Raw genomic sequence first — 17,668 nt, 5'->3', positions numbered from 1 at the left:
CGGTGGCGCACTGGATAGTGCGCCGCTTGGGAAGCGCGGCGGCGCTCCCGCCCGAGGGTTCGGATCCCACATACAGACCGGTTCCCACTCACTGGCTGAGCGAGGCGCGGGAGCAACACCGAGGGTTGCGATCCCGTTGCCGGTCCCCGGTCTGGTACGGGGGCAACAGTGAGGCTTGTGATCCATTGCCGGACACGGAAAAAAGACAAAAGACAAAAAAAAAAAAAAAAAAACACAATTACGAGGTTATTCTTTATAATATTGCAACATTAGAAAATACAATAGAAGGAGGACATTCTAGTGACACCAGACACTTTTCTACTGAGTTTGTGTTTCTGTTTATCATATTCATTGCCTTAATTTGAAAGCCTAAGCTCCCATAATTTTTTATGAACTAGCTGGTTTCCATGTTTCCAAGTCACTTTTGGAACATGTTTTATTTTAATAAGAATATCCCATCAAGCAAGAAAGCCAGAAGGCTCCTCATTATCATGGTCTGTATATAGGAGCTCCTCTTTTGACTGCCAAACCTGTATTTCACATTGTCCAACTTTAGAAAATAGATTGTTTTTAATCGGTGAGTTTGAGTGACTAAGGCAGAGAGCAAGCCAGTGGCCTGTCCCCTTAGTTTCGAGGATTAGATCTTAATGAATAAAGACATGTGATGGGTTGCAGACTTTGGGAGAAAATCTGCAGAGCACATTGGCACTTCTGAGCAGCATTAACATTCTCTGTCTCCCTTACTAACTCTTTAAAATTCTATTTGCATTGACGATGGTATAATTGACATTGCTCCCTGAGGAGCTCAGAGGATTGTGGGGAAGTGGAATCAAAGAAAATTCATCTCTTCTGAAGGTTCTCCTCTAGCACAAAATGCAGCAAGACAAGGACTCTTGTTACTGGGTGATGTCATATTAATAAAACACAAATAAGCACAAAATCTATCCAGTATTCCAATTTTTCCAGTAGCATTTTTATCTCATTGTACATTACCTATCTAATTAACCTTAATCAGCATTTGTCAGGATGCTTGATATATATACATTTTTTGTACTAAATAGCTAAAATTTTTCATGATTCATTTGCTTACATTGATCTTTCTTTAACAGGTGCAAGTTTTGTAGCTCCAGCAATAGCTGAAACATCCATGAACATCTGTGAGAGAAGAGACGAGGACAGGAGACTCAATATTCAGTCTCTGCTGTAATGGGATATAAGTCTTTATGAATGAACAGGACCTTTTAAGTGCCAAAGATCAACTACAACATGTTGAAACCATAATACAGAAAGGCACATACACATATCCATAAGGGTTTAAATGAAACCGTCAGGTTTTTAACAAGGTCAGTTATGATGTATTTATTCCTTAGATTTGTGCTGGATCAGTGTATACAACAAAAGTTTGGCAAGCAGTTTGTGAAGTTAGTAGACAAAATAAGTGATTTCTAATTAGCATTTTATAACAACCATTTTAGAAATAAATGTTTTCTTATGATATTTTATAGAAGTTAAATGGGTCAAAGTACCATAGAAAACCAGAGTTTTAAACAATTTAGATACCTAAAGGCAGATTTTTTTTTTCTTGACAAATGCCAGAAACTCTTGACTATTATGCCAAATAGAAAAATATCTATTTTTAAAATGATACTTGATGTTAGAAAACATAATCCCAAGACATTCTAAAGGGCCTTCTAAGTCATCCAGAAAAGATCAAAATATATGTGGTGATGTAAAATTTTGAGGTTGTTCACTTAATTGTGTTATAATTTTTTGAATTCCTAATAGTTCTTGGAAAAATTTTGAGCCAGGCAATTGATGTGCCAAACGAGGTCATGAGCTCTTATCTACATGAATCATTATGACCCTATTTGAAGAAGCCTGTCTCCTGCTGATGAATCACTGGACTAGGAGTGAAGGGAGTAGAGTCGTCACCACCTGGAACAATTTGAGAGTAGGGGAGGAGAGGTTACCTGAAGGAATGCTGGGGTCTGTTAAAAGAAGAAGGTGTAGTCGTTGCTGTTGGTGCCCCTCCTGGTTCCCTTTACCAAGCTGGGGCATCTATCCCTGAGCTGCTATGAGTGTTGGCTGCTAACAGCTCAGAGCTGCCTCTTTCTTCAGATAATTGCCTTCAGCCAAGGAACCAATGGGCTCATCCATTGGTTCTACCTCCTCCTCCAGGGACCTGCATCTAGTCACTGACTGATCCAAGAGGACAAAGGGCCACCCCTTGCTTCAAGGGGGGAATAAGTAGATAAGGCAAGTCATGCTTCTGAGCTCCAGCAGACAGCACAACCCTGATTAGTTTTCAACCTGTCCCATCCTGCTTTCCTCACTCCCTTTTTTTCTGAGGCACAGACTCAGCAATAACCCTCTCTTCAGGCTCTGTTTCTAGGAAACCCAAACTATGGCATTAGGAATGGATATTGGACAGGGAAAATAATTAATGTCAACTATAGATAAGAACTGAGATCTTTTTCACTATCTCTCAAGGATTTCAGGGCCCCTTAAATCCTTTCCTTTCTCTGAATGTCTCATTTTTCTCTCTGCAGACAGCTCCCTTGACTTGTTCGGCCTCTGGTTCTATTTTCTTGTGTATTCCTCTGCCTCTTCTTGACCTCTAAATATTGAGTTGCATAGTGGAATGCTCAGTCCTCAGTTCTCTTTTTAAACTTCCATTATTTCCTAAATATCTACCCAATTGCATGGTGTCAAATAGTATCACCGATAACTCATAACCCCTTCTCTCCCAGGTTCCACTGCCTCTTTGACATTTCCACTTAGATACCTGACAATTATCTCCTATGTAATAGGAATCTTGATCCCATCCTCCAAGCCCATCTATCCCTGAATTTTTCTCATAATTACAGCAAGAGGTTCTGGCTGACCAAATATTCTGGCTGTTAGAGTGATTGTATTGCAATAAACATAGTGGCCAATCTGTCTGCTCACCCTCTTCTGCAAGACTCAAACTGCCACTTCCAAAGCTATATTGGCACCATGAGTGCAAGAAGTGCCTTCTGCATCTCATGCAGATAGAACTTACCAACCCAGGTGGAGGTGGAAAATTTAAGAAGATCCTGCCTGATATACATATATACATACATATTTTAAATTTCATGAGGTGGGAAGTAGAAATGGCCAATATAGGAAGAAAAAGAAAGAACTGGGCCATGCAGAAGCAAACTTCTCCATCTGGTGTAGCAAACTCAACACGATTGACATTTGGAGCTGGAAAATTCTTTGTCATGGGCAGCTGTCCTGTGTGTTGTAGGGTGCTTAGCAGCGTTCCTGTCCTCTACCCACTAGACTCCAGTGATACCCCTGTCCCCAAGGCATGGTAATAAAAAATGTGTCCGGACTTGCCAAATGTCCCCTGTTAGTCTAAACCACCCATAGTTGAAACTTCAATATAGGAAAGTAGATGTGTGGATGTCAGACTGCCATCAAATGCCCCAACTATTTATAACTTCTCTTTTTGCAGCGAGAATCCAGTAAGGATAGGAGAAGTATGGAAATTTTCCCATTAAACTCTTCCTAGGAAAAGCTGAAGTTTTGACTAAAGTTTCTATTTTATGGGACAAGGTGAGAATGCACAGGGGTAGAGGGGGTGGTGTAAGAAGACATTTCTGTGAGGTGTTAGGTGTACTATCTTTTTTTTTTTTTGGGTCCGGCAACGGATTGCAACCCTCAGTGTCGCGCCCGCACCGGACCGGGACCAGCAACGGGACCGCAACCCTCGGCGTCGCACCTGCACCTCGCTCAGCCAGTGAGTGGGAACCGGTCTGCATGTGGGATCTGAACCCTCGGCAGGAGCGCCGCCGCGCTCCAAGCGGCACACTGTAGCAGTGCGCCACCGGGCCGGCCCGTACTATCTTTTTAGAGTGTAATGAAGTATAGTTTATCTATTTCTTTTTTTTTTTTTTTTTGTCTTTTTGTCTTTTTTCTGTGTCCGGCAACGGATCGCAACCCTCAGTGTTGCCCCCGTACCGGACCGGGGACCGGCAACGGGATCGCAACCCTCGGTGTTGCTCTCGCGCCTCGCTCAGCCAGTGAGCGGGAACCGGTCTGTATGTGGGATCCGAACCCTCGGGCGGGAGCGCCGCCGCGCTTCCCAAGCGGCGCACTATCCAGTGCACCACCGGGCTGGCCCTAGTTTATCTATTTCTAACGAAACATGTGTTCAACTAGGCTAATCTTTCCAAACTGACTTGTTGAACAGTTTAGATCTAAAATCCCATGCTATTTATTTAAAGTGTCAGATAAATATGTGTAACAGACTGTCATATTATGACAGTTTGTAGTGATTCAGGAAACAAAGGAATGTTTTTTCTCACTTGATTCTTAACCTAAATGTAAAAATCTATTAACAGTTGCAAGGTAAGTATTGAATTTAGGAGTCGCCAACTCTACTCACTATTCCATCCTTGTTCTGGCAGGTGTTTACCTTTGGTTTGATACAAAAACAAACAAAACAAAATCTAACATTGCTTCATACCGAACATTCACAATATTGTTAATTCTATTTTTATCACCATTGATTCTTTTAATCTTTAATATAATTTTAATTTCATTGATCTATTTTAATCAAAACACATCATTTTTATTCTTAATCTACGTTACATTTGGTTTTCTGCTCCTATTTCATAAAGTTAGGTATTGAGGGGTGTTATGAAATTAACAATGTTTTCTTCTTTGTTTAACTACTAGTAAATCACTTTCAGAGTAATGCTTTTCTTTCTCTGATTCTTTTGCATATATTCATCATTCTTTGAGGATATCAATATTTTTATCTCTATCCATCCCCAAATTAGGAGATCTTTGTCCAGATTCAATGTCTTCCAGCAGAGGGTTGTGTGTTTTTCTCAGGGCTCTTCCTACTGCTTGTTAAATTCTTGCATCAAATCAACCACAAGAAAGTAGCTCATTTCCCAATGCCTTACAGATTTAAATACTAGGGCTCTTAATACCTACCTCCTGGAAACTTCACTTTTGAAATGATTCCACCTATAAAATTATAACTCCTGCATGTACTTTTTTCAGGCTCTTCCATTCTTGTGATACTAAACCTTCTAGACGAGATGCATCTCTGCCATCTCTCATTCTGTTTCACCTGTTCATATTTTGGGGAGTTGTCTTTTCCAAATAACAAACACTGGTTCTTGCTATCTTAAGCCAGAAAGAATTTAATACTTTGGAAGAAATCACACGAGTATTGGAATGCTAGAGGGGCATCACTGCTGCAGTTGGAAATTAAATTTATATGTCTTTCACCATTGTGTTACTTGACCAAATTTTAATAGATGGAGTGAGAGCATCCGGTGGGCTGGGGTTAGGTCATGTGATTGGGGTGGAAAGTGGGATGATTGACTCCTTCTGCAGTACAGGACAGCAGGGCACTGCCTCGCACCAGAACACTCATGCTGTGGGTTGAATTGTGTCCTCCAAAAAAAAAATGTTGAAGTCCTAAACTCTGTAAAGGTGACCTTATTTGGAAATGGGGTCAGATGTAATCAAGGTAAAGTGAAATAATACTGAATTAAGGTAGGCCATAATTCAATGACCAGTGTCCTTAGGAGAAGAGGGAAATTTGGACACAGATACACAAGGAGAGAACAGCAAAATATGATGGAGGCAAGGGCTGCAGTGCTGCAGTTGTAAGCCAAGAAAGATTAAGAATTGCTGGCAACCACCAGAAGTTAGAAAGAGGCAAGGAAGTGTCCATAAGCCTTCAGAGAGATCATGGTCCTACTGATACCTTGACTTCAGACTTCTAGCCTTCAGTACTTTGAGAAAATGTTTCTGTTGTTCTAAGCCACATGGTTTGCTTTAATATATTTTTGCAGCCTTAGGGAACAAACATAATGCACAATGGGATTCTTTTGAAATTGCAACAGTGGGAGGTGAATGCTGGACAACTGCAGAAATCCAAAGGGCCAGTAAAGAGAGGGTATAAGGAGACAGAATTCTCTGTCCAGCCCAAAGTAGTACTCTTGTAATAGAAGACTGTCCAACAAGTGTTCTTATTGGTACAGATCCTGGATCTCAGGCATCAGACGAGAACGGAAGAGAAATAAAATGTCTCTCTGCCTTTTCTCTGGGTTGCTCTGTTTGATGAACCAAAGCATGGATAAGAAATTTTTTCTTTCTTTTTCCAGTTCTTAAGCCATAGAGCTGTGAGAAATTATTCCCACATTTTGGCAATAATGTATCTGTTCATCTTTATTTTAAGCTCTGTTTTACTTATTATGTGTGAATATTCATGAGAATATTTTTTGTTAGAAGTTAGGAGGATCTACATCAGAGATACCTCTTTAAATTCTCCATTACTTTTTTGATCTTTTAAATTATAGGTTTAAGTAAAGGAGGTTAGGGAATAAAGGCAAAACCAGCACCAAGTGAGACATTGGGTCATATTGTGATATATCTAAAATTTTATCAGCATTCCATTCCCTTTCTCCTATAATATGAGACAATTTGCCTATTTCTGAAGAGTTCCAGATTATCTAGAGCTGTCTTTACATGGGTACTGCAGTCTTAATTAACAAGTTATAGAACTGAAAATTTTCCCTTCTGTAATATCTTGGTTTGTTAGTCCTTGGGTTATATAATGCATAAACAGCATTAAGCCAATTTAAGGGACGTTAAAAGTAAAATTATGCACTAGAATACCAAGCCAACAGGACCAATTAAAGGTCAAAAGAATGTGCTGCTTTTGGATAATTCAGAGGATTTAATGGAGATAAACTGCTAAACAGGTGTAAGAAAATAAAGATATAGGACTTCCAGTCAAGATGGCAGAATAGAGTCCCCAACATCACCCTCTCCCACAATCAACCAATTTACAACAATTAAAAAGCAATGACTGCTAAGCTGGGGCCACTAGAGCTCAGGGGAAGAGGAGGAGAGACCTATGGAGTTCACAAAGGCAGGAGAAGTCACCATGAGAAAAAGAAAAGGACTGCTCTGACTATTTCGAGCCCTGACCAGTTCAAGGCTAGCCCTGGTGAGTACACAGAGCAAGAACTGGCAAAAGCTTCTACTGTGTGTGCCCTTAGTATGAAGTCGTTTGATGGTGGCAGGAGAGAAGAGGACCTTGGTGACCCCCAGGCCAGCCTGACCACTAACAGGATTCCCGTGGACCCACATAGGAGTGTGGGGCCACAGATGCTGAAAAAAGTGGCTGCTCAGAGGCCAGTGAATCATCACAAGGGACTGGCACACGGCCCACCCCATGGGAAGTATTTGGAATGTGGGTGGTGGGAGAGACAGGCCCACCAGGGGAACATTGGGGTACAACATGGTCAGCTGATTTGCTCTCCAATCAGCACAGGACCACTCAGTGTAGACTGGTCAGGAATATAGATCTCCAGGGGGTGCAATTTGTTAAAAAGACTCAGGCCCAGACTAGAGTTTCCACATAACCCTGGTGTACCAGACCTCACAAGACCTGGAAGTGCTTACAAGGTCAACAATTAAAACGTGAGCTGCACAAAAAGCCTTCCCAACAGAATCAGCAGCAAAGCAGCCATTTAGCTCAACCAAGGACTGTTGCTGGTTCCAACAGGAAGTTCTCCCATTTTAGAAGTAAGCAAAAGACAACAATTTAGTTCCAGTGCAGAGTTTAAGTGGTGGGAATAGCAAATAATCCAATACAAAACTGAAGGAAAAAACAAAAAACCCACAGGTATTTCTGATATTAACCAGTAAAGGTCTACCACCATCAAGGAATACTTATAAAACCTAGAAGGACCAGAAGCCCCTCAGGCTCCTAAGCCAGTGTTGGAGGAGGGCCAAGGAACTCAGCTACACCTCTCTGACAACTGCATCCAGCCCAGCAATGACCACCAGGCTGCTGCTGGAAGTGCCCTGGGCTCCCAATCTGGGGCGGGGGCACTGAGGGCCTCAGACATGCCCCCCTGACATCTACACCCAGTCCACTGATGACCCCCAAGTTGCCTCTGGAAAAGCCTCGGGATCCTGAGCCAGGGTGGTGGGGGGCCAAGGGTCTCAGCCACAACCCACAGATATCCACATCCAGATGAGTAACAACCACTGAGCTGCCACTGGAAGTACCCCAGGCTTCCAAGTCAGGGCAGTGGGGGGAGGGGAGAGCTAAAGGCCTCAGCTATATCCCCCTGACATCCACAGCCAACCCAGTTACTAAGCCACCGCCAAAAGTGCCCTGGACTCCTGAGCTGGAGTGGTGGCGGGGGCGAAGGCCTCTGCCTTGCCCCCGCAATGTCCGTATCCAACCCATGATGACCACTGAGCCACTGCTGAAGGCCCCCTGGGCTCTTCTGCAGGAATGAAGGGGGTGCCGTGGGACTCGACCATGGTCCCCCTCCTTCCTCCTCCTCCTATCCTTCCCATTCCCCTCTCCCCCAGCCCCCAACTACTCCACAACAACATCTTAGAATGTAATAATAATAATTAATAATAATAATAATAAGTAAATAAACTTAAAAAAAGAAAAGAAAAACATAATCTGGACTTTGAAATACTTCTGAGAGCATTTTGACCAACAATTTTTTTTTTTTTTTTTTTTTTGTCTTTTTATCTTTTTCCATGTCCGGCAACGGATCGCAACCCTCAGTGTCGCCCCCGTACCGGACTGGGGACCGGCAATGGGATCGCAACCCTCGGCGTTGCTCCCGCGCCTCGCTCAGCCAGTGAGCGGGAACCGGTCTGTATGTGGGATCCGAACCCTCGGGCGGGAGCGCCGCCGCGCTTCCCAAGCGGCGCACTTATCCAGTGTGCCACTGGGCCGGCCCTTGACCAACAATTTTTAAAACGATAACTTCGTATAATGTATGCTATACGAAGTTATTACGCGCCTCGCTCAGCCAGTGAGCGGGAACCGGTCTGTATGTGGGATCCGAACCCTCGGGCGGGAGCGCCGCCGCGCTTCCCAAGCGGCGCACTTATCCAGTGTGCCACTGGGCCGGCCCTTGACCAACAATTTTTAAAAATTGAATTATAATTGATTATTCATATCTGTGGGATACAGAGTTGACTATCAATTTGTGTACAATATGTGATGATCATACCAGAATAGGTGGAATACTTGTCATTACAAAATGCACTCCTTCTATGTGTCAGTTAACGAATTTCTCTCTATCCCCTTCCCCCCTCTGATAACCACAAAGAAAGAGAACGGAACTCTTACCAACAGTTAACTAGTTTAACATTTATTTCAGATGTCTATCCCAGGAATGTAATTGAAGAAAAACTGGATAGTCTAATTTAGAACTTCATCATCTATTTTAAACTTTAAACAAGATAAAAAATCCGGGTAGGGCCATAAAGAAAGTTTTTTTAAAATTAGAAATTTTCCTTTATTTTACTTATGTTGAAGATATTTTTTCTTTCATTAAAAAGTAGAAATGACTACACTTTGGTAAATTTCAAGGCATCTGTTCTCATAGGGTATTTACAGATAAAGACTATCCAAGATAATTAAAAAAGCAGTGAGACTTGATGAGAGGAAATTCAGTATTTTATTTTTATACTGCTATCAATCAACTCCGCAGAGAAAATCAAAGAAAGAAACAACAAAAGGAAAAAGTTGTTTACCTTTAAGTGTTCAAAAGATGCAGGTGCTTGTCTGTGTATTGGTTTGCAAATAAAAGGATTTTTCTTCCTTTACTCATTTTTTAAGATCTCCCTGAACAAGGGGAAATGAAATTCACATAGAAAATTTAGAATCAATGAAAATCGGTGTGTGTGGGAGCTTGCAAAACTAAGTTTAGTTGCTAGGCCTTTAGTACCAGGGTGTGTCCCAGGCAATATGCCCTCTTAAATAATTCTTTTATGTTGCTCAGGGCAGCTAGATTTTGAAAGTGGCACCTCTATTAACCTTAGCTCTGTATTTTTTGGAAAAAAAATAAAAGAAAATTACTGGTGTTTTGAATGCTATCCATACTGAACAACTGCCCCGGAACATTAGTCTCGAATCTAAGTCTAAGTGGAGCCTTGACTATTTTTATTATGTAGAAGAGAAACAAGGCAACGAAGAAAAACAAGGATGCTTTTTACCCTGAATTTCTATTGTGATATTGTGATGTTAGATAGGAGGGTCTAGAGCAAACTCAAAAATCAAACAGAAAACTGAAAAAAGGGAGAGAGAATTATCTATACAAGCCACAGAACCAGACAGCCAGATGACAATAACTAACGTTGATGGAGTACTTACAGGATGCCAGCAGAGCACATGGTTTAGCTCTATTTCCTCCCAACAAAGCTAATATTATCATCCTATAGTATGCCCATGTAAGTAATATTATTATCCTCATTTTACAAATGGAAAAACTGAGGCACAGAGAAGTTAAGAAACGTGGCTAAGTTCTCACCACTAGCAAATGGTGGACCTAAGATTTGATCCTGTAGGTTCCCCCTTAGACCCTGCTCTTGACTTCTTTATGCTCCTGGCTCCCTACCTTGTAATACTTCTCCATCTCAGGTACCATTTAGAAGTGTATAGGATATGTTTCAGTGAATAAGTGGGATGATTTGCAAACTATGCATCCAATGAGGGATTAATGTACAGAATATACAAGGAATTCAAACAACTTAACAGTAAAAAAACAAGTAACCTGATTAATAAATGGACAAAAGATCTGAACAGACATTTCTCAAAGGCAGACATACAAATGGCCAACAGACACATGAAAAAATGCTCAGTGTCACTAATCATCAGCAAATCAAAGCCACATTGAGATATCCCACCCCAGTTAGACTGGCCATTATCAAAAAGACAGAGAACAACATATGCTGGAGAGGATGTGGAGAAAGGGGAGCCCTCCTACACTGTTGGTGGGACTGTAAATTAGTGTAGCTATTATGGAAAACAGTATGGAGGATCCTCAGACAACTACAGATGAAACTGCCATACAATCCAGCAATCCCACTGCTGGGTATATATCAAAAGGAATGGAAATCTCCATGTCAAAGGGATACCTGCACTCCCATGTTTATTAAAGCTCTATTTACAAAAGCCAAGAGTTGGAACCAACTTAAATGTTCATCGAAGGATGGCTGGATAAAGAAGATGTGGCATGCATACATGATAGAATACTACTCAATCATAAAAAATAATGAAATTCTGCCATTCGAAGCAACATGGGTGAACCTGGAGAAAATTATGTTAAGTGAAATAAGCTGGGTACAGAATGAAAAATATCACGGGTCCTCACTCATAAGTGGGAGCTGAGAGAGAGAGGGGGGGGGGAAGAAGGAAGGGAGGAAGAAAGAAAAAGAAAGATTGATTTATAAATTTCCAGATGTATTATTCTATTTGCAGAAAAATGCTAATGTACTGTGGTGGGCCTGTATTGATTTTGTCTGCTCAGCATCTCCTCCTTCTTATTTTGGGGTCAACATCCTGATTTTGCTTAGGGGAACTATCCTTTCCTCATCATGTTTGTCTTGGTGTTCTGCATGTCCTTGGCTAAGGGATAGATATGAGATGAGCTAGCCTGATCAGATACTCTGCCCCTGAGATTTTGAATCTTGAGGGAAATGACGAAGATCTAAAATATTTGCAGTTCTTTCATCCTGATGAGAGTGTCTGGAGGAGACTGACCGGAGTTCTTGCAATGAACTGTGATTCCTGAAGCTGCCCTGGTTGGGCCCTCTCATAGGTCTGGGGTATCAGCTTTTCCTGAAATCCTGTGAGCTGTCCCCTGTGCCTCCCATACATTCATTTCTGCATTGAGACAACCAGGTTCTACTTATTTTGCTTGCAACCAAAGAACTTTAATGGATCCACTGGCAACTGTTCCTTTTTCTATCAGACCGGCTTAGTGGTGTTCTGGGAGGGCCTCATCGGTTCAGCATGTAACACTGTGACTAGGATTCATGTGTTGAAGGAAAGGTGTAAGGGAGCTTTGAGCCCATTACTTTCTTGCTGTCTAAATTGATAAGAAATTTGTTCTTCCTTGCAAACAGCCATTTGCCACTTTATGTCACAAAACAATTTTTTTTTTTTTTTGGTAGAAGTGAGTTTTTGGTAGAAATGCATTCTGGTTTCACTCAGAAGCTTGTGTTGTCCAGTAGAAAGGAACACAGGCAAAAGACAAAAGGGTTGAGTTCTGGTATTAGCTTGCTGTTATAAAAACTCTATTATATTCAACTCTTCTTATCCCATTTATCTTTTAAATAAGGAAAAAATAGTTTTAGTTGACAGACATCATGTAGCTTGAAAATAGTTAAAATTATTATTGCATCTTGCGGAGGAGCAAGTAGACCTGTATCATTTCTCTGCTTCCTTCTTTCTCCTTAATCATTTTCTTCCTTTTTGCCTCTTAATCATCAGCAACACTCATTGCCTTAGTTTCTTGAATTGGCTTTTTCATGTGTTTCACGTGATTTCCCTTGCTTGGAGTGCCCTTCTCCAATCTGTGCATTCAGTGAACTTCTACTGATCCTCCAGAACCTAACTCTAGCATCTTCTCTGTGATAATACCTTTTCTTTACTGTGCCACGTTTGTTTAATCATTTTATCTCATCATGCTGATCTATGTGATTTTATCTTATTAGAACATACATTACCCAGTATACAATAATTTAAATACTAGTTTGTTTTCACAATTTGACTGTGAACTTTTGCGTTTCTAGTATATTTTATGATGTCAAACATGCTTAATAAATATTATGCATGCCTTGAAAAAATTCCTAAGGTAATTTGCAACTTAAAGGAACTCTGTTACTGATGCCCTGTAAATTTGAAACTTCTTTGAAAATGCTGTCTTCTCAAAAGTGTATGTTTTATCACTCATTTTTTCTTCCCTATTAATACATATTTGAATTAAGTTATTATGTTTTCAAAAGTCGCAGCTCAATCATGGGAAGCCATTCTTGTTACATTCACAGTTCATGTCCCAAAGACTCGATAACATTCATTTTTCCTGTGGACCTTTCTCCTGCCGCTAAGTCCCCAGAAATGTCATCAGCAGTCTGCTTGAAACAGGCAATGCCACTCTAAGTTAGAGCAGTGAGGGAGAAAAAGAATGTCTCAGCATATTTTGTACAAAGCATCCAAAAAAACAAACTATGAGGCTGCTGGGGCTATACATCCATTGAAAGATGCTATTGACAATGGAAAAGGTATTTAACGCTGCTGGAATTTCTAACTTCATATCAAATAAGCTTTATTTCATTTTGGGGGAGGCTATCATCCCCTAAAGTCCTCCTTATGGTCTAATTTATCTTGATTTTAGCAGACACAGAAATATCTCAAGTGGCAGAATCAAAGACAGCAAGGAGAGAGTGCTCTATAGAAACGTTTACATTTACTTGCAGTTAGAAAGTTAGTATAATACTCTTTTGTGATAGATTTCCCCTTTTATCCACTTCCAGCCACATACACTAGTCTCCCATCACATACACAAGTGTTTTCTTGAGGGTGTTTTGAGGAATAATGCTTTCCCTAAGTATTTATTTGTGTTAAAGGGTGAAGAAGAAAGGTTTTGAAGTTAACTAAGTTTGGAAAGCAGGAATTAAACAGCATGGGCCAGTTTTTTCACTATCACATGTGTTAATTGCAGAGGAAGATAAGGCCCAAACCTACTTGACCACTTAGAGAATGTTCTTAGAGCACACTTAGGCAAGAGCTGCTCAGATAAAATGACCCAAATCTTTCTGTTGAAAGAAGAAATTCAGACTCATTATTGTCGAACATTTTGTAGCACTGCTAACCTTCATTCATTTGTTGTTTTCAGCACCCAGAGAGGCTTAAAATTAATTTGTTGTTTTCTGTTCTTCTGTGATGAATAGGTCTTGCTCAGTTTCTTTTTTCTAGGTGCTTAGGATACTCTGCCTTTACATCTTTTTTTTTTTTTTTTTTTGGTAAATGGCTGATACTAATGCCAAAGCATTTCCTTCCACAGATCAAAACAGAACAAACAAAATCTGAACATTGATAGTTCTTTAGTATCTGTCACAGGAAATTAGCCAAATTCTTTGGGATAAGTTCCACAATAATAACTTGGGCTTCATGAATTCTGAATCTAGTGCTGCCCTGAATTTGCTAACTGGACAGATCATATTGTCTATAAAATTAATACATCATGCTAATACGCCTTATGAACAAGCTCATTTTTCATGAATTCAACACATTAATTAATTTGACTCATTGTTATTAAGCATCTTCCATCAGTCCTAAGGGCACAGTGAATACAATGAAATAGTGTGGCCCTTTCCTGGAAGTTTCTATTCTGATGGGGTAAAAAGAAGAGAGAACTAAAGTGCAGTGCTGAGCCAAGTTTTATGGAAATACAGAGAAAGGCCCTCTATGTGAAAGCTAAGTTATCCATAATAAAGGTTAGCGGGAGGGAAAGAATAAGCCAAGCATGGAGGAAAACATATGAATACATTTTTTTTTATCGAGTGTTTGATTTGTGTCCCCCGCTGTTCTAGGCACTGGAGGTAACACAGTCCTTATTTATATGGGAACATACATAAATCAGTGGCTATTTACAGTCAAGCTTGTGAAATGTTAAAGAGGTTTAGGAACACGTTTCTGTGGTGCACAGAGGAGGGAAGGATTTTGTGCCTAGAATATTATGAGGTTGATTGACACGTGGTGGCTGAGAGTTGTTTAGTTGTCAGGTGCCACTTTAAAATATCCCTCAATATGCTGCGATATATTTACAAGGCAGCAACTCTCTGAGACATAATTGTTTTCCGCACATTGCTGTGACATTCACCACCCACAGCTCAGTTCTGTGCAAGGGACTTGTTACTACTGTGCCGTCTCAAAGGCTCCGCGCTCCTTTTGTTCATCAGCTCATTGAGTAATTCAAAGTCTTGGGAATGGTTTCTTGTTACACTCCTTCTATGGTTCCAATTTGGCCCACTTGCTATTGGTATGTTCAACAGTGGCCCTGTTTTGCTCCAAGCACTCTACTTGGGCCACACTGGCTCCTGTCACTCTAATGTGCCAAATTCCTCTCACTTCCTGGCTTTTGCACATATTGTCTTCTCCACTTGAAGATGCTTCTTGCTCTTTGTTTGAACAACTCAGTCTACTCACAGTGCTGGTCTCAGCTTGAAGGAACTTAGGATTTTCTCTGATCACCCCTTCACTAGAGAAGGTTAGGTCCTTCTGTACTTTTTCTTCATGCACTTATTAGCATAAGAATTAAAACTATATATAATTACTCATTTGGTTTTTTTTTTTTTTTTGACTTGACTAAAGGATTGTTGAGGCAGGCATGCTATCTGCATCTCTCTGTTTCTCTTTCTACAACTTTGGTGCCTACCACAGAGCCTGATGTCCTAGTAGCCATCTACAAAAATAATTTTTTGAATGAACGAATCAATAAAGAGTAAGACATAATTTTTGCTTAGTTCCACAGAAGATCAGAAAGGAGGAAATAACAGAATGGGATAAAATGTCAAGCCAGTAATTTAGATAATAGTAATAACTACAGTTATGGAGCATATGTGATGTAATATAACAATGAGTCAGGTTTTTAAAATTATTCTGAATCCAGAAAATAATTCTGCAAGGATGAAACTAAAATTTAGAGAGGTGAAGCACTGTTTTAAGCATCATACAGCAGTCTGTGGAGGAGCAGATGTGGACCCAGGTCTGCGCGACTCTCAGATTTTCCACTGTGTCACACGGCATTTCATTGATAGGTACTCTGAGCCACGGGGCACTGGAAGTGAGTTATAGAGAGGTAACCAGTAGCTGCGGTGATCAGGCAGGTATTATAGCTCTGAGTGAGTAAGGGCAATGTCAAGACATTAGAAAAGGCTGCCGAGGTAAAGAGAAACACACTGTGTCCTTAAATGACAGAGATAAAATATAGAGTGTAAGGCAGTTGGGTGAAGGAGACACAAGACTAGGCTAAGAGACTAAGATCCAATGGACTAGGGATCCAAATAAATGTTCTAGCTTAACCAAGGATGTGAAAAATCTCTATAATGAGAACTACAAACCACTGCTAAGAGAGATTAAAGAGGACACAAGAAGATGGAAAGATATCCCATGCTCTTGGATTGGAAGAATCAACATAGTGAAAATGTCCATACTACTCAAAGTGATATACAAATTCAATGCAATCCCCATCAAAATTCCGATGACATTTTTATCAGAAATAGAAAGAACTATCCAGACATTTATATGGAATAACAAAAGACCACACATAGCCAAAGCAATGCTAAGCAAAAAAAATAAAGCTGGAGGCATAACACTACCTGACTTTAAACTATATTATAATAACCAAAACAGTATGGTACTGGCATAAAAACAGACACACTGATCAATGGAATAGAATAGAGAATCCAGAAATCAGCCCACACACCTACAGCCATCTGATCTTTGACAAAGGCACCAAGCCTATACACTGGGAAAGAGACTGCCTCTTCAGCAAATGGTGCTGGCATAACTGGATATCCACATGCAGGAGAATGAAACTAGACCCATACCTCTCGCCATACACTAAAGTCAACTCAAAATGGATTAAAGAATTACATATATACCCTGAAACAATAAAACTTCTTAAAGAAAACATAGGAGAAACACTTCAGGAAGTAGGACTGGACACAGACTTCATGAATATGACCCCAAAAGCATGGGCAACCAAAGGAAAAAATAAACAGATGGGATTATATCAAACTAAAAAGCTTCTGCACAGCAAAAGAAACAATTAACAGAGTGAAAAGACAACCAACAGAGTGGGAGAAAATATTTGCAAAATATACATCTGACAAAGGATTAATATCCAGAATACACAAGGAACTCAAGCAACTTTATGAGAAAAAAACAAGCAACCCAATTAAAAAATGGGCAAAAGAGCTAAATAGGCATTTCTCAAAGGAAGATATATGAATGGCCAACAGACATATAAAAAAATGCTCAACATCAGTCAGTATTCGGGAAATGCAAATCAAAACCACACTGAGATACCATCTCACCCCAGTTAGGATGGCTAATAGCCAAAAGACTGTGAACAATAAATGCTGACAAGGTTGCAGAGAAAAAGGAACTCTTAATCATTGTTGGTGGGACTGCAAAATGGTGCAGCCTCTATGGAAAATGGTATGGAGGTTCCTCAAACAATTGCAGATAGATCTACCATATGACCCAGATGTCCCACTGCTGGGAATATACCCAGAGGAATGGAAATCATCAAGTTGAAGGTATACTTGTTCCCCAATGTTCATCGCAGCACTCTTTACAATAGCTAAGAGTTGGAACCAGCCCAAATGTCCATCATCAGATGAGTGGATATGGAAAATGTGGTATATCTACACAATGGAATACTACTCTGCTATAAAAAAGAATTAAATACTGCCATTTGCAACTACATGGATGGACCTAGAGAGAATTATATTAAGTGAAATTAGGCACAGAAAGAGAAATATCACATGTTCTCACTTATTTGTGGGAGCTAAAAAAAAAATAAATAAATACACAAAAAAACCGGTGGCGGGGGAGGGAAGAAGTCACAACAATTACAGTTCCTTGAAGTTGATACAACAAGAGAACAGAAAGGACATTGTCGGGAGGGAGCGGGGAGAGGGAGGAGGAAGGGAGGTTTCGGCAATGGGCCACAATAGTCAACCACATTGTATATTGACAAAATAAAATAAAATAAAACAAAAACAAAAACAGAAACAAATAGATGTTCTGTTCAGAGAGATCCAGAAGTGTTGGAGT

This window comes from Galeopterus variegatus, unplaced genomic scaffold (assembly GCF_000696425.1).
Source record: "Galeopterus variegatus unplaced genomic scaffold, G_variegatus-3.0.2 Scaffold879, whole genome shotgun sequence".
Lineage (NCBI taxonomy): Eukaryota > Metazoa > Chordata > Mammalia > Dermoptera > Cynocephalidae > Galeopterus > Galeopterus variegatus.
Note: the sequence above shows the minus strand (reverse complement) of the source record.